This window comes from Tenebrio molitor, chromosome 5, assembly GCF_963966145.1.
Source record: "Tenebrio molitor chromosome 5, icTenMoli1.1, whole genome shotgun sequence".
NCBI lineage: Eukaryota > Metazoa > Arthropoda > Insecta > Coleoptera > Tenebrionidae > Tenebrio > Tenebrio molitor.
The window spans coordinates 6,896,340-6,915,740 of record NC_091050.1 but is presented as its reverse complement, the minus strand read 5'-3'; the positions used below and the strand labels follow the sequence as shown (position 1 = coordinate 6,915,740).

The window sequence follows — 19,401 nt, the reverse complement described above, 5'->3', positions numbered from 1 at the left end:
CATTCACATGTCTGTCCAACACCATTTTTTTCTGTGGCGACGGTTTTATAAATAATAATTTTTGAGTTGAAAAAATAGAAAACAAAATTCTGCCAGCTCATTTTCAGTCTATTAAAACAGATTTCTCTTCGGTGGAAAAACTGCAAACTCTGCCCTAATGTCAGATATTGCTATTTCAGGAATTTCAGCTATTAGGGGTTTAATATTTGTATAAAGGTTTCAGGTCCTGCTTTCATTAGAAGACCCACAGTGTAATCCTCCAAAATTCCAACTCACGTCATTAATACAATTTTATCACGAAACCCATGAAATTTATGTTTACATACATTAATATCTATAGTGCACAAGTCGAGGGAATAGAGGTAATCACTGTTTCATTTTTGTCACAATAATGTATTCGATCGTAATCAGCGAGACTATAATTGCGTTTCACGAAATGGAATCTTTATTATTTTTGTTGAAATGAAATGTCTAGAAAAGAAACGAGACTGACACTGTGAAACCGATGATAATGACGACTTTGAAGAAAACTGTCTGGAAAAAAGAGATCCTGTGGGAGTCAGAATAGAGGTTAAAATTATTGAAAATGCAGCATTTAGAGTGGCTTCAGTCAAGTGTCGGAAGTTCTCCGAAATCGGAATTGCTTTTAGCAGGGAGCTTTTCAGCCATAAAATACATTTCATGTGCACTGCATTTAAAACCGATGCAAAATACGAAACGATCAACAGCAATAATGAGCCTTTAGTCTCGTTGTTTATTTATGAAATTTTTAAACAACGATTCAGATTTTGATTTATTGTTTTATTGTGCCATTTTTAATCGAAGCTACATTTTTGCAAAACGATGATTTAATGCATGAGCAAACACATTGACCCGCTTCCAGACGACTAAGTTGTGCCAAATTTGTATTAATAAATCATTGCCGATTGTAGTCGGTTGGCCAAAATACCGTATCACACCCTCATCTTTTCCGAACGCTTGAATCCAGCATCAACTTTCCAAGTGTGTCACCCAGACTTCTCATCACCTCCACCACATTAAAGTAGGTACTTGTAACTCTTAGCATAGTTCAATAGGCAATATCCAGAATTTCCAACGATCGATACGAAACGAAATTGTGTAGCGCTCTGCTCGAACTGCTACTTGAAAATACATCATACATCAACTGTATCTACGATTCCATATAACACCTGAATATTTTAGAGCCCTCCAATCCCTCCAACTTTCCAGCAATTCGTTACAAAACTGTCAAATAAGTGAGGTATAGTTGGGGCACGTTCCCACGCACAAAAGGAGAATTGGTAAAACGGAAATGCAGGGTGACCCACATAGTCAGGTCTCAGGAATATTTCAAGAGGAAATTCACACTTGGAATTGTTTAGCCTCCGGCTTATGAAATTTAAACTGATATGGAAATATTTATATCCGTGTAGTTTGTAGAACTCCTTTACGTAGCGAAAATAATTATGTATCTAACAAGAAAATACCTACCTTTTAACGCAGCTTCATTTTGTCTAACATTTAGTCGCTTTGTTTTAAAATTTAATTGTATCAATAAAGTATTAGTTAAAGACATTAGGCTAATGAAAACAATAGATAAATATAATTTCCTATCGCACAAAATTTTTGTCCATATGCAATAGTCAATCTACGTTAAAAATATGTCAATGACGAAAAATTTAGAATCGGGGAACCAGTGGTGTAGAAGCTAGGGGGTTAAAAGTTACACCAGAGTGCTCGCAACTGGCACATTTTGAACGACTAAAACCACCAAATTGCATGTGCTTAGTATTTTATGACCATAAATTAAGTGGGGCCACTACGGCACAAGATGGAATACGTTCTATTGGCCAAAATAAAATATTCACCCTAAGTGCGGTGATACTAAGTTGAGTATTTCCCGAGTGATCATTACTACAAAGTTTCAATTTTCACGCCCTCTAGAGGTTAACCCATTAACTTTAACAGCATAATCCTTTGGGAAGGAGTCACAAGCACCTGGAGGTCTGTCAGATGACATAGATGACAGATGACATAAAATCAATAGCCTATCAGACTCACTTACTCCTTTTGCATCGCAACTAAGTCCCAAGTTCTAAAATTTTGACCGTCGGCATATTTTCGAACGTAGAATCAAAATTTTATGTTACACAAAGATAGTTTTGCTTTAAGTAAAAGTAATGTAATAATAAGAATTTTTTTCAATCGCAACTAAAGTATAGATATTCCTAATATTATAAAATAAATTTTCTTTTATTTCATTTAAAAAGCAAAGATAAATTTTGATACAACAAACAAACTACAAAATAAATAGTTTTTTGTTTACAGAAATGTTTTATAACAAGGGTAGCAAAAATATTTATCCACAATCGATCGTAAAAGGATGTACTGTGACCCTCAGCAAAACGGAACACTTCTGTTTATCGACAATTTATTTTGCTTTTAAGAAAAACACTGTTAAACTTAGCTTGCCGATTAGTACTTTCTGGAGCACATTATACTTCAAGGCATTTTATTGTTATACTTGTTGATGCAGTCTCTCCCATAAAGCAACGTATTGACAATTTTCTATTTATTTTCCAGCGACTCTTCAAATGTCTTCCGGCTGTAGTTGGAATATTGACTATTATCAACAATTTGAACACTTAATTAAATTATTATTTTTTGGTCAACTATTATTACCAAATGTAAGTCGTTTCGAATTACTAGGCTATCAATACATATTTCAATTTCTCAATTTTTGTTTTTGATTATCTCAATAACTCTCAATGTCAATGTCCCCTCTGACATATGGCCGAATTCAGAATGCCAACCTCTATCAAACAAATATCATTGATCAGAAAATCCTTCGGAAAATAAATTTTAATTTTGAAAGTAAACAATCAGTAATCACTGAGCCTGAGAACTAGCCACAAATAAGGCATTATTTCGATTTTCTGAATCTGGCGTTATGGATAGCGATCATGAAAATGCACCTATTGTAAGCCGAAACCTTGTTCTAATAAAAAAACACACTTCGTCTTAATTGTCCCGTTTTTTTATAAGATGGTGTATTTTGTAAATTAATTTGGCGTAATAATTACTTGCCTCTCCACGAAGCAAATTGTGAATTAAAAGCACTTCATCAGAATCTCAACAAACTGTTGCCATAATTTTTCCTGTTGGATTAGTTACTGGAAATATTCTAAAAAATGACAACTGACTGAGAGACAGTTTGAGTCCTTTTTGGTCTAATAATTCACTGTATAAACTTTTTCCCAACACTATCAGCAAAAAGCCGCAAGTCTTTGGTTCGCTGTGAACGCTGTCTTGTGAAGAACTTTATGTCGTGGATCAATTACAACACTTGGGGTGTCCGACGAGTGATACATCTTCATAAGATTCTCTACCAAGTTTAATAACCCATTCAATCTCCGCTTAAAAAGGGACAAACTAAGACAGTAATTAGCCTACGCATGAAACTTTTGCATTAAGTAGACTAATATGAATATGTTAAGATGACGAATAATCCTACAGGAAATAAATTAAAATCTTTTTCATTCCATCTCTTAGCCCTCAATGATAAAGCAGAGTTATGGTATTGTTCAGTAAAATCTGACAACTTTAGCGAAATAAAATTTTATTTTGTAAATTTTTTATCAAAATTCAAGAATTATAAGTGTCTCAGTTTTCACCCACTATTTCCAACAGAGATATTGGTAAAAGTTCATGGAATATTTAAAAAGAGTAATACTGCTAGTGCTCTTATCTTTTTACGTCATCGTAAAGAGTATGTTATTCGATACCGTCTAATAAAAGATTCTCAGAAAAATATAGCGACACTCCAAAAACTTTAGAGCAGACATACATGTCGTCTGCAACAACAAGATATAAAGAAGTAAGTATATATTTCTGTATAACCCAAAACGAATCTGGCCACTTCTTTCGAAAACAGCTGAAACAGCAAAATGCCTTCACTGTGAACCCTAAATCTTGTCAACGGTGTTGCGTGCAATATGAGACTTGGTTGCCGCAAGGTCCTGTGTCAATATGCGGTAGTCCTGTCGCAAGCAATAAGACCGATCAGGACGCGAAAGCATCACGCTTGCCGAAGCTTAAATCATATTGATCAGAACCCTTGTGCAGTAGATCGTATATAAAATACCCATATTATACGTCCCTTCTCCAATTATCGACGGGACACGTTGAATTCCAAACGTTCTCTGTCTGTTTAACTATGCCCTTCATCATCTTGTAATTATGAAATGAACACTTCTAATCCGATTGTCCCGCTCCAACAATTGTTAACATCCTCGACTACTATATTTACAAACAAAAATCATTATTTTCGTGCTATTACCAAGACACTAATCTTTATTTTGTTCGAGCGGAAAAAGTTTCGTAAGAAGATTCAGTAGAATTTAAAAAATCATTCATTAAACCTCCCTTTCTCATAGGTCGGTTTCATCAACCGGAACTCAGATCGCCACAAAATAGCAACAATAAACGAATTTTAATTTTTCATATTTTTACAGTGCAATAGAGCAACTGGAAAGATATTGAGACTAATGGGAACCCAACTGGAGGTACAGATATAGCAAGCTTCCATTTATCTTAATGTTTTTCTAATGCGACAGTCTAATCTAAAACGATTATATTAAAATCTACAGTTCACCAAAAAATATTTGGAACCTGTATTCTTTTAATTTATTACAATTATCTCGAATTCGTGTATTAATTTTTTAAGACAGAGGTGTTCTTTTACATTTCAAACAGCATTTTTTACTCAATAATGCTAGTATTTTGTAAAAAGTTCACTGATTGTGAGCGTGATTACTCGTATTGAATGCAAAACTTTAATTCCCGTTGAAATTCGAGTCATCAAAGTATACTTTATCAGAGGAAGTGTGATTAGAACGTGATCGGTAATGGCTACCGGACGCGATCATGAGTAAATGGAAAATCTCTACCAAGTTAATGACGATAGTGATAACGAGTGTTCAAATGAATTTGTGGTCGGGCAAGCCATGACTTTCTCTTTTCCAAACGTTGGTGTTCTTTTTTACTTGACAAACCCCTAAGATGCATAAACTCATTTCGATCGTACCTTCATTTGTTGTGATAAATGACAAGTCCTCGGTTTATTTTATACAATATGATCAACAAAATGGAATAAGACGGCTTTTGAAAACACAATTTCTGAAAACGTGCCGTATAACTTAATAAACTGTCAGTCGTCAGTTTTGACATTTATGTAAATTTTATTTAAAAAAGTGGTTTTCATTCGAAAATACATTCATGACAGAATAATATTTTCGAAGAAAACGATGCCTGAGTTTACTATTCACAACTTTTTTTACTGGAGTTTCGGCAAAACCTCACTTCATCATCCTGTTAGTCTGATTGAAGCTACACCACACGTTTTCAGAAGTTTTGTTTTCCATAGTCGCCCCTTATCTCTTTTCTTGTTAATCATAATAAATTATTTCAACTCTTTCAACGGTTTCTGAACCTCGTACTGATGGTCGTGCACTTCCATTCTTTCACTAAATATTTGACATTTGATAAAGCGACGCCATACGTTAATAGAAACAACACCAAGCACATTTTTTTGAACACATGTTACTAACAAGACATTGAAAATTTTCATTTTACCTCAATATGAGACAAATAAATGATGATATAATACATTAATCAAAACAATCAACAATAAACCAAGTCAGTTACTAATATTTTCTAAACATTTAACCACTCAACACTTGCTAGAAATGTATTCGGAACAGTCCAACGATCACAGTTTCACTGAGTACAAAACTAATCTGCACTACCCTTGTCCTGGTATCCTTCAAGTGTAACAACATGCACACTGTGTGTACATACGTATACATACATGGTCCTCGTTCTATCTGCTCTTGTAATGTTTAAACCCAAAATGCCCCTCTTAATAACGGTACACAGGCCAACCACAAAAGTTTAACTTTAGTTGAACTTGTCGTTCCCAAAGGAATTTAGATACCTAATGTGGATTTAATGTTTCCAGGCATTTTCCTGGATATCACTTTAGTCGTTGTTTATTTAGTACTAACCCATTTTGTAACACACAATAAATCAATTTAATGCCGCATCTGGCCAGTGTGCCAACAAGCTTCTGCAATATTCCAGTATCGCAACTTCGATTCCTCGTAAACGTAATAATAACGAACCCTTTTCCAATAATTTAATAGTGAAGTACACTGTGTAATCGCGCAAAATTTAATAGCAAATACCCAGACAGCTATTTTTTTAGCGAATAAATTCTCGACAAAAAATCTTCACAGATCAAAATCAATTTTGACTTTGCGATAACCTTAACAATATGAAGGTAGTTTATTTTTCACTGTACAAATTATATATTAGGTAGTGTTTTAGTATCAAATATACTGCTCTACCTGGATCAATTTCGTTTATTTAGCAATTTATTGATTTTATAACATACTTTGAAGGATGATAGTTTCATTATAAATCTTTTCCCAATCTCTGCTTGAATATCATGTGAAATTATGTGGATAATATCATATCTTCGAGGAATAATGGGTTAAGTCAAACCCTTATCAACTGGTGTCACCACTTAAACACATTCGTATGATTCAAATTTCATGGATCATTATTAACAAAAATTAAGCATTTAATGTAATTAAAAAGATCAACTTCTCAACATATTTATTTAATGAATAATTAAAAAACAAATTTTCTTTTTAAAATATTTTATCTGGCGTTATTTTAAAAACTGGAAAGTTAGTATTTTTAAATTGAAACGCGTCGATTCACTAGGATTCGTTTTGTTTTAACGTTCAATGAAAATAACGTTATTTACCTGTTCATATTTTTTATATATCAATATACAAGTACATTTATCAGTGTGTATGTTCATGTTTTGGAGGTTCTGAATGCACACAATTCTAATTTCCATTCATCGCTAAATTGTTCGGCACGGTTGAGAGATTACATAATTTAAAACGAAAACTAATTTTCATCAAATAAATCTCGACATTAATTTCACTCTTCTCCACCGTCACTGATACCATTCTGTTTATCCGACAAACTTTTCTGAACTTTTTTAGGGCACCCCGAACTTTTTATCCCTTCTATGCCCCTTCAAGGTCCATTTAACAATCCTTGATAAGATTTAATGAAGAAGTTTTTTGATAACTTTGACGTACACATTTATAATTCGTGTTTCAAATCACGAGAACGATTTTACTGACATTAACTTTTAAAATAATGAAGTCTTTGCAAAACGGGATTAATAATTGTAAAACAATAAACGTGAAAAACTTTCTTAAATTTGTGTAGACAAGTAGTTAGGTTACCAACTATGTAATATATTATGAGGTGGCATAATGAATATCTTTCAACATTTAACCATAGAAATGATTTAGGATGTTAATTGTTATTATACACTTATTGAAAGTACAGCGTGATCAACAATGACTGAGTCTGTTGGCAATGAAACAATTGAAAAATATTGGTGTTTTTCTGTTTCGTAATTGGCACTGACCGGATGTTTTAATTTGACACGACATTTAAAAAATTTTTGGTTATGTCGGCTACGTTTATGCTATTACAAAAATGACCCTTTGATGGTAAACGTCAAATTCTCCTGTCAACTCTGTCAAAGCTGACAACCGGAAATGCGTTTAGATTACAGTGGTACCAAAATCATTCAAATTTTCATTGCTACCAACAGACTCAGTCATTCTTGATCACGTTGTAGTAAATGGGCCCCTTGGGGACACAGCTACTTTTAAGGAAAAACACCCTGATTTTCAAGGATAAACAGAAAAGCGCAAAAAAAATCGTGAAAACACCCTGATTTTCAAGGCTAAACAGAAAAGCGTGCTAAACAGAAAATCGTAAAATATCGTGAAAACACCCCCGATTTTAAAGGTATATTTTAAAATTAACATTTTTAACCCCTTGGGGACACAGCCACTTTTTAAGGAAAAACACCCTGATTTTCAAGGCTAAACAGAAAAGCGTAAAATATCGTGAAAACACCCCCGATTTTAAAGGTATATTTTAAAATTAACATTTTTAAGGTAAAACACCCCCGATTTTCAAGGATTAACAGAAAAGCAGAAAAAATCGTGAAAACTCCCTGATTTTCAAGGATTAACAGAAAAGCGTAAAATATCGTGAAGACACCCCCGTTTTTAAAGCCTGCGTAAACCCATTTTTGAAACTCGATGGCTTGTGGTAATTTAGATTTCATAATTAATGAATACAAACCCGGTTCGTTAATAAATACTGTTTTGACATCAATTTTCTTGTCGCCCTGTTTTAGGGCGTCTGGAAAATCTATCCTTTAAAGGAAAACACCCTGATCTTCAATGGTAAAGAGAAAAGCGCAAAAAAAACGTGAAAACCACACAGATTTTCAAGGTATATTTTAAAATTAACATTTTTCAAAGATTTTACTCTGTTTTATAAGGTTAACGACTTTAAAAGAAAAACGGTATTTATTATTAAATTAGGATTATAAAAAATTAATTATTTATGATCCCATTACAAGAGTAAAAACATCTCCATGTTTATAAATTATTTCAATTGATAAGGTTTCCCATCCATGCGCATAAATACCGTATGGACCATTAGTCTCAGGTCGATGATATGGGCTAGAAAAAGGTTTTACTTTGGTGCATTTTTCATGTTCCTCTTTATATATTCTCACATATCCTTTACGAATAAAGTAGAATAGATCTAAAAATGCTATGGGTTCATTAAAATTATTTTTAAACTTAAAAGTAACTTCATTTTTCAAAGATTTTACTCTGTTTTATAAGGTTAACGACTTTAAAAGAAAAACGGTATTTATTATTAAATTAGGATTATAAAAAATTAATTATTTATGATCCCATTACAAGAGTAAAAACATCTCCATGTTTATAAATTATTTCAATTGATAAGGTTTCCCATCCATGCGCATAAATACCGTATGGACCATTAGTCTCAGGTCGATGATATGGGCTAGAAAAAGGTTTTACTTTGGTGCATTTTTCATGTTCCTCTTTATATATTCTCACATATCCTTTACGAATAAAGTAGAATAGATCTAAAAATGCTATGGGTTCATTAAAATTATTTTTAAACTTAAAAGTAACTTCATTTTTCATTGGATAATTAAATTTAATATCTATTTCATCATTGTGACTAACTTTACAATTCAATATTTTCTCATATTTGTCCAAATATCTAAGACAGCCTAAAGTAATGAACCCTGAAAATATTTGTTGACGATCTTTGCTGGAAATAAGTTCGTCTAAATCCTTTTCTAATTCTTGTATAAATTTTCGTGATAATTTTTGATAGCATAACACAATGAATAAATTAAGCTTGTTTTTAAATTCCCTTATAAAGTCTTCAGATAGTTTTTGATTTCTCGATATATCATCCCAATTGAGTACATTATGAAACTCCCTAATAAATTCCTCAGATAATTTTTGATGTGATGATATACAGTCCCAAACAACTTTTGATCTAAATTCTCTAATAAAATCTTCAGATAATTTTTTATTAGCAGAAACGTAAAACCAATCAGAAATTTCATCACTGTTCTCTCTCATATCATCTTCTGTCATTGAGTCAAGTTTTGCCCATTTTTTTTTCTACAACACTTAAATAAGAGTTATCATCTGAGTCGCTTGAGTCAGAGTTTTCATGATTACAGTTAATTATATCCATAATTTATTAGAAAACAATTATATGAAAATGATCACAGACGTTTAATTAGTTTTATTATTTGATCGATAAGACCACATTTAAATCCAAAAACTGTCAAGTCAAATTTATCAGATTTAACTAATGTATTCGAAATATCATCAAATTCATAAAACATTTGATCTTTAAAGAAATATAAATTTCTATATCTGAATGCTCTGCTTATATTTGGAGGTATTCCAGCAAATAATTCTGAAATAAGGCCATTTTTCTTTGATCTAAACAAACACTCATCAAACTCAATATATAAAACTTTATCATAAAATATATATGTTTTTCCAGAATAAGTTCTAAATATTGCATCAATTCTTTTTCCTTTTGGTATTCCTAAATTTTCAATAGATTGACCATTGTATCCACTTTTAACATGAAAACTTGGAAAATCAATTAAATAATAAAAATTATTTGTTGTTAATAAAACAGTTCCATCTGGTCTCTGATAAATATGCGAAACTTCTTTAAAATCATCTGGCAAAAAATAGCTAATAAAAATAGACGATTTAAAAATCGAGATCGTAGTCTAAATCAGAGCGACCGCAGGGAGCGAGGATTTAATAGATCGAGATTTTTAAACTATAAAACACGCGTTGTCTTCAAGATTTTTTCTAACACTAACATCTTATCAGACATTTTCATAAATTCAGAAATTATTCGAGGCGCGTCACAATACACAAAATGCGGAGGTTGCCGTGGGTACTGTTACGATTTAAATCGCCGCGCGATTGTAAATCTTCGCGATTTTTCTAGAATGTTCTAGAATCCATCGCGACAGAAACGTACTCGGACTTCCGCCGAAAAATCTGCGCACAGAGGGGGTGGAAGCTATAAATCGGGGGAACCAGAGACAGAGCGAGGATTTTTCACGACCTTTTGCCGGGAGTGTTGTCAGTGCCTGGGGAGAGTCAAGGGGACAGTGATCGAGTGAATTTGCAGGGCCTACGAGACGACGTAGTGGAGTTCACGAGGGCCGTTGGAGACGATTCGTCTAAGTACCACCGCCCACATCGCCAAGCGGATCACGGACTTCACTACGGAAGGTTCCAGACCGAACGCTTTTGCGGATCAGGATCTCGTCGAGTCCTGTCTGTCCAGGTCGTCCCCGGACTCACCGGAAGGTGCCGGATCTACCCACCAGCAAGTCCGGAGCAGTGGTGACACCCCAATTTTTACAGGCCGTAGCTTCTCAAAGTTTTCGGTTGTATTTTGTCACTCCGTCGAACTAATTGAGCGTTTGTATTTAACTATAGTCAAATTTCCATTGTCACTCATTATTTCGACGGGTGAAAAGTTCTATCAAATTCCTTCAATTTGTATATCGCGTTTAGGATTTATAATTTGTTCCACTGTTAAAGTTGCAGTTTTGTCATAAGGCGCGTCATTTCATTAATCGTACTAACTTAAGAAAAAATTTCCTTATCAAGTCCGTCGGGTTTTTATATTCACGAACGATTATCAATCCGTGAGTGACCTCGCCAGGAATTGTGTATCGCGCTCACCGAACATTTTTTTTTTGCGCGTGGTTCTTCACCGGTCCGTACCGGAGAAAAACATCTTAACTTCAATTTTTTTTTTTTTTGGAGCGAAGGAAGACTTGGAGGACCTCCCCGCTTATGCGGGCGGCGTAGCCGAATAGCGACGTTACGTAGGACCAGTCGGCCTTCCTCCTTCGCTAAAGAAGGGAATTTTTTTAACTGTTTTGCCGGTACTCGTTTGTTGAACGTCTGGGACCCGGAGGACCCTCCGAGGAGTTAGGTTATTGAAATTTGTACACGCCCTTAGGCTAGTCAGGCTTCGTTGTTTTCTTTTTCATTTATATCATTATTTTCATTGTTTGACATCTGAATAAACGATTAGTTGGAAGATTGTGTATCATTTCCCGTACTCCGGGCTGTTCTCACCAATTTTTCAGCTTCGGTCGGCGTTTCTCGTGGTTCGCATTGTAAACCGAGTCGAAGCCACGACTTGTTCGTTATACCCCTGAACATTCCGGATTTGTAACCGGTAACAGGGTTGCCCAGTTTCGGGAGCGTAATTTATAACGTAACAGTACTATGGTAATAATATCAACAAATTTGGAAAAAAACTATTTTCATCGTTGAAATGTGCCAAAACGTTCCAGAAGAAATAAGAAAAAAGGGGCAATTTGTTACAAATGAAGTCTAAAAGTGCATACGAAAAGGTGTAAAGTCGTTTTCAACGACATCCGTGCTGTCAGTGTCATTTTTAATATGTTGGTGCAGATTGTACACACAAATTCATAACCAGTATTCAAAATATAAGAACATCCTAGTTAAAAAAATGTCAAACAAGAAATTGAGGTTATGGTAAAAGATAATTTATATTTCGTGAAACATCAACAACAAACGGTAAAACTCAATCTTCAACATGGTGTAAAACATGGTTAAACGAAGTCATCCTCAGAATCCGAATCAGACTACATTTTTTGTCGGAAATGATAAATAATAATTTGAATTTGTCAATTTGCCGCGTCAAGATAAATTTACCAAATTAGAAAAGTCAAAATTACTAAACTGAAACAGCAAGTGATGCCAACATACTGTCATACCGACAGCACGGATGTCATTGAAAACGACTATATGTTTCGTTTCAAGGCCGGAACAATAAAAGTCATCACAGAGGTAACGGAAGATGTCATTTTGGCTTTTCTTGATATGGGGTAAGCGTGTAGATCTTCATTAAAAGTTAATTCACACTACGGCAAGAATCATTTGAAGAAAATGTAAAGAAGATGTTAGGAACAAGAGCACGAAGCTAATATGGCAATTCCAATTCAATAATTGTACTTTTCACTTTTGTGATAATTACTGTAAAAATGATGAATAAAATGTTACTTGAATGATGTGTGTGAGCGTATTTTATGACTCTATAAGATACGTTGCTATTGACGACGTGTCTTATAGAGAAAAGCGTATTTTATGGGAAACATAAGGTGTGAGCTCAAATGCACCATGGAAACAGTATAAGATATTAGTGTTAGAAAATATAAATAATCTTTAATTCATTTCGGTTCTTTATCATAAGTCATATCTTTTAAATTGACTAACCAAACATATTTTTTATAAAAAATATACATATGATGATTTGCAATTAAAAATGTGTCAATTTCTTTATTAAAATCACATAAATTCACCATAGGTTCATGAGTCGAACCAACAGTATTTTTTACTCCGACTTCAGGGACGCTTTGCCAGACTTTGCTTACAGTAGTTTTAACTGTTATTGTTGTTGGTATTAATTCATATTTTAATCGTTTAGGTCGTCCATATAAATACTGAATCGCCCACATATCGTCTTGAGTTAATTTATCAATATCACCTTTATAATAGGCGTACTATTGCGGGCAAAAAAAGTGGGACATCAACGTCATTGTCTTGACTTTTAATGTGAAATAACCCTTATCTGATTCTAATTGATTGACGTTGTCATTAAGTATTGTAGGTTGTAAGGGAATGATTGTAAGTAACCACGTAGTGAATATTTATTTAATGCAAAGTTCCAATCAAAATCTACCTTTATCAAAAGAAGAGGGCATTTGGAAAAGTAAAATAGGAGTATAAAATAAATTTTTAAACTATCAGCTGGAATAGTGTCAAAAAAATGACAATAAAGCTTGAACTACATCGAATTTTTCAAAACTGACAGAAATTTGATGTCCCACTTTTTTTGCCCGCAATAGTACATATAATCTGTTTCAAAATCAAAAATCCACCAACAGTGCATTCTACCTCGAAAATACAACCGACAACGTCGCCGACTTTTGTTTTTAGTGTGTCTGCGCAAGTGTCAGAAAAAAGTCGGGTTATGAGAGAAAACTGTTGGACAGTCGTTTTGGTCGTAGTTCATCGTGGTTTTTATTCTCATTTTATTATTTCATTCAAAAAGTATGATATGGTAGCTAAAACCTTTTTGTACATAATCATTATTTTGTGTTTCGTAAATAAACTCAACAGTTCAATGTCAAATTTTGGCGGGAGGTTGAGCCAACCCAAAAAAATTAAACTTTTTCTAGGGATTTCTTTTTTTCTGCCAACATAAGTCAACAGGTGGTGGATTTTTGATTTTGAAACAAATTATAATTGAATTATTATTTGCAGAATGTTCAATACCCAAAGTATGTCCAATCTCGTGTAATAATGTTGTATAGAAATTAATTTCTCCGTCAGGAGTATTGTCAAGTTCTCCAAAATACCAGTTTTCTGATTTATCAAAATGAATTCCTAGACATTCATCATTATTTGGAAAGAAGCCATGTGCTAAGACATTACCTTTTCCGTCAAAACTGCTAGAACATATTCCTTTTTGGCACCGTCAATTATGATTATGTTGAAACAGCGTATTAGAAAATGAAATAAGTATGTCCGGTTTAACACTATTGTAATTAAACTTTAAATTTGAAACAGACTCCCATTGATCAAAGGCTTTTTGTGCTAATTCTTTCATCTCGTTTGTAGCTAATGAAAAATACCATTTAAGATTTGTTTTATTCCATTTTTGATAATGAACTCTATAAGCTGTTGGATTATCTTTAACGCCACATCTAGGTTATAGTAACTTTATTTTGCTTAGTGGGTAGTTAATGTTATATTGATAATGTTAATGATTCTTAATGGCCCTAAAATTAAAAAACACTGTAACAAGTCATATTATTTTAAATATCTACCCAATTACCTTTATATGTGAAATTTTTCGACCGCACTTTGCATAGCCCATACTTGTGGTGGTTGTATGGGCCATTTAAAACTCAATCGACTACATCTACAGCAAACTGCGTATGTTATGATGATATATTTCGGAGGTTCTATATAGTGGTCCACCACAACAGTATTTGACGGTGAATACTTTTTTATACGATCTACCAACACCTTTAATCCATCTCCTGTAGGCAAATCTTCTTCGGTGTCATAATTATATTTAACTATGAAGTGGCACCCTTTTTTTTTCTTATATAGGAGACATCTTTTACAGCAAAATGGCGAGGTAAAATTCGGACAAACGGTGCTTTTTTATTTTTCTCGTCTTCTTCCCACGTACAGTCCACAACGTGATCGTCTGAAGCGTATAAGGAATAAAGATTTAACCAAGAATGTTAATTATAATGCTCACCGTTAAGAAAATTAGGATAATTCTCAAGAATTTCTTCTATTTGTGGATCCATCTATCTCTCCAGGAAGCAAATGGCAATACTGTGTGGCAATATGATCGCAAGAAACGCAGATTTTATGCCAACAGTAAGAAATGAAAGTTACTAGAATGAAACGACAACTTCTCTGGTGTCCAAGTGGACAATAATTAAATTTGGAACTAATTTGACGGCAAATTTAAATGTTCTACAAAAGTCGTTATCTACATGAGTTTGTATAGCATGCCTTCTACCTTATAGAAACAGGGCAAATGTTCTGAGGGGGATCTCATAAATTTTGCGCTTTTTGAGTTACCTTGAAGATCAGGGTGTTTTCCTTTAAAAGATAGATTTTCCAGACGCCCTAAAACAGGGCGACAAGAAAATTGATGTCAAAACAGTATTTATTAACGAACCGGGTTTGTATTCATTAATTATGAAATCTAAATTACCACAAGCCATCGAGTTTCAAAAATGGGTTTACGCAGGCTTTAAAAACGGGGGTGTCTTCACGATATTTTACGCTTTTCTGTTAATCCTTGAAAATCAGGGAGTTTTCACGATTTTTTCTGCTTTTCTGTTAATCCTTGAAAATCGGGGGTGTTTTACCTTAAAAATGTTAATTTTAAAATATACCTTTAAAATCGGGGGTGTTTTCACGATATTTTACGCTTTTCTGTTTAGTCTTGAAAATCAGGGTGTTTTTCCTTAAAAAGTGGCTGTGTCCCCAAGGGGTTAAAAATGTTAATTTTAAAATATACCTTTAAAATCAGGGGTGTTTTCACGATATTTTACGATTTTCTGTTTAGCACGCTTTTCTGTTTAGCCTTGAAAATCAGGGTGTTTTCACGATTTTTTTTGCGCTTTTCTGTTTATCCTTGAAAATCAGGGTGTTTTTCCTTAAAAGTAGCTGTGTCCCCAAGGGGCCCATTTACTACTATTGAAAGTTGTTGGTAACTGTAATAGTGCATAGTTATAGTTGTAATTTATACATGACTGTCGGCCAATATGAGAGAAACATGGACCTAGTATTAGTTAATTTAATAGTACCTCCATGGAGGGAAGTTACTGAGAAAGATGAAACTGATGGATTACCTATGCAATCAAAGCAACAGTTTTTAATAAAAGTATATTATTGAAAAGTTTTAGTTATCATCCATCCGTCAATACAAAGCTTTTATTTCACGTAATGATAGAAAAATTATTTCAGCAAACAAATGCAAACATAAATACCCATTTCAGTTGTCTGCAATGACAAAATTTCCGCAACAACAAACATGTTTTAAAACAGTAATGAACTGGCATTTACAGGCAAAGTGAAAACAGCAAATAATAGTAATGTGAATCAAGATAAGAGGTAAATAAGCTCAAGCAAATATGGTGGAGCTCTTTCGCATGCAACATGCGGCTGTTTGACGTTTGTTGGTTGTTATTCTATAAAGTAAATTCCCTGAAATGTTGATTAAGTGCCTTTGAGAATTCGCTGCTAATTACAGGAGTAAAAACTGGTATCAAAGTTTTCTTAAATAAGATAAAAGTAAGTGTCAAAATATTTCATTCCAAACCTGTCATGGTTAATGCAGGGAGACGTTCATTTTGCGAGAGCTTAAATTTGACGGCAATAAGTCTTCCAGAATACTACGAGTATTTTCGACGTACTTTTCCTTTTAATATTTACTCTCATTCGGCAACGGGACTGCAATGAACCGTAAAAGGTATGGCGTTGTTCCAAAATCCTGAAGCAAAAGTTGTAACCTTGCAAACAATTATGTTTAATTAAGTGTGAGTGCCTCAGTGGAAAAAGCTCCCGGAGTGTTCTTACTTCTAGAGCTTTTTTAAGTTCCATTCTCTCTTTTATAAACTGAAAATTCACCAAACTACCTGCACAAGAGTCTCACATTAATCAACTTAATTAAATAAGATTTGTTCTTTCTACTGTGGCGTTTGTGCCGTCCAACCTTAAATAAGTTAGCTAAACGAATTGAATCACACAAAAATTGTGCCATTACGGGTATATAAGCACGGTCCTGCATATTGAAATCAAATTCATTTATTTTCGTGACGAAGCCACCTTTGTACAAGTTGAACGGCCGATAGATAGCTTAATTATAAGCTTTTACAATACCACTGCCACCACACAAAAAATAAATCGATTCTTTGAATTTGTGGTATTTATTACTGGTGTAAAAAATCAACCGTAGTGTAGACAAAATACAATTATTGGCGCCAGAGGACGCTTCTTCTTTAGCCCAACCAGTGATCTTCCCGCAGAGACACAACATTACACAGTACTTTGAGCATTTGCAGATATTTTAGATCTCGAGGTGCTCCTAAGGTTTCAGATTTAAGTCGTATGGCATCCCAAAGAAATTACGTTTTCGTGCCGACAATAATTTTGCTTTGGTGTGTATCTATAATTAAAAATATTGCAAGATTTCTGTAGTGTTAAGGACCCCTTCATTGTAACTTACACCTGGCCATTTTTAAGAGCTCTTATCTAAGTCGGGTTCTATGACTTATTTATTACACACGCGACCAATACGAGGTATGAATTAGCATAAATAATAATCTTTGTCGGGTGTTTCACGCCGCGTTTTCCACGGTTAATGTTGTTAATACGAATAGGTAAGTACAATCAAACAGTAGTAAATTACTGTGGAGACTAGTTGTTGCAGCTACACGCAATGCGTAAAATTTTCTTATTGCGTCGTAAATTCACCGCTCATTAGTGAAATTGTTCCATTACTTTAACAAAATAAAATAGTCATTGCACCAGAATTATGTTAGTGGAATTAGTTTCCAAAAGGGATCAATATGAAACATCATGCTAATTTTCAACGTTTCGAAACAACTCATCTTTGAATTAGTGAATAATAAATTCTGAATATTTTCGTATAATGGTTTCATAGCTTTGAAAAGTTGTGGGTTTCATGGAATGAAAGCACTCTGTGTAATTCATTTTTTTATGTTCATTAAAAAGATGAAATTTTTGTGCGTTTCACGAACGAAACAAAATTGTATGCTTTAGTTAGAGAACTCTATACGTTCATGAAAACAATGGAATACGAATTTATTCCAATAGATGAGAAAGAAAAACCTTGCAAAGAATTTAGTAATTAGCTCCTCTAAAACATATTTGGTGTCACTACCACTCTTATAGTTGTCTTTACTTTTTCCTAGTCTTAACAGAGTTTTCAATTTTGTCTTCCTAAAACTCTAGTACGTACTAGTACAAGAAACTTGAACATTAAAAAATAACTCAGAACTAGTGTATAGAAGATGAAAATATAATATGTTGATAAGCACTGCACTATTACTTGATAGTAATATCCGTAATAGTGTATGTACTCCGGCAAAATTGCCGTGCCGCCGGGTGGAGGTGGGATAGTTCTTTACTAAAAATGTTCGTTTTCATTTTGGTCACATTTTGTTATAAATACATTACTCCGTTGGTAAAACAAAATTTCATTTTATTGGGGAAAGCTTTGTTGTTAGATCATTGATTTATAATAATGTTCAGAATTATTACTTCCTTACTGTTTTGCCTTTTTTGGAAGACATCCAACCCTTTTTTCAGTGTGCCTAAGATAATGACACATCTGTGAAAGATTTACATTCCACGACTAAGACGAAGAAATGGTCGTTTGGAACATAAATAGTAAAATAATATTTCTGGATCATTTAACATATTTCACGTCGTCTATTCTACATCAAACCAATAATTTCTATTATGCAAGGTGTCCCACCTAAGATTTTCGGGTCTTATATCTCTATTATTTATGGACCGATTTTCGTGAAATTTGGAAAATAAGTATGAAGAATAAATTACTGATAATAAAATGCCCGATTAATTTAAATTTAACTTCCACAAGCCTTTCAGTCAAAACATATTGGTCCAACCTTTTATAGACTATTTTAATTTTTTTTTAATTCAATTTATCGACGTTGTGATGAAGATTTTGAAATGAATTCAAAAATAAAGTAAATTAATTGATTAAAAAGATGCAACATGATAACCAAAAGAGCAACCGGTATTATTTGAAAAAGAATTTTTCTAAATATTGTCTAGCTTCGAGTATTAAAGAAAGATGAATGACATAATATAATAGTCTATTATTAACATGAGTACTGCTATTTTGTTAAATGGAATGGCTTTCTGATATGCTTTAAATCATCTGAATACATAAAAGTCAGTCGTCAGTCTATTGTGATATTGATTTAGGCTGTAATTTATCAAACATTTTATGGGATAAGTCAATTTTATAAATTTCTCTTAATTTTGCTATATAAAGTTTTAAATTGTCAGGTTATATAATTTTGTACTGGAGAAGGGATGTAAATAAAATGACAAATTTATTCAGTTTCTGTACTGTTTATACAAATGGAAAGCTTCCTTATTTAACAGTTTTTTCTATTTCAGCGTGTGCTAATTTTGGACCATTCTGTTTCTCATCGCGAAATAAACCTTTCGAGCCAAAATTTTATCAAAAATTGTTAGAATCAACCAAAAAAGAGTTAGTGAAAAC

The 19,401-nt window shown here is 33.4% G+C and overlaps 1 protein-coding gene and 1 long non-coding RNA gene across 3 annotated transcripts in view; both read right to left on the bottom strand.

Moving 5' to 3' along the window:
- Nucleotides 1–19,401, bottom strand: part of dysc (dyschronic) — a 73,173-nt gene that overhangs the window by 52,549 nt on the left and 1,223 nt on the right. The gene's annotated exons all lie outside the window — the stretch shown is intronic.
- LOC138131337 (uncharacterized) lies at nucleotides 14,219–15,441 on the bottom strand. The gene is made up of 5 exons (XR_011159766.1): nucleotides 15,292–15,441; nucleotides 15,130–15,239; nucleotides 14,860–15,083; nucleotides 14,425–14,805; nucleotides 14,219–14,368 (listed from the first exon to the last, which is right to left on the bottom strand). It is a non-coding gene; the product is annotated as an uncharacterized lncRNA (long non-coding RNA).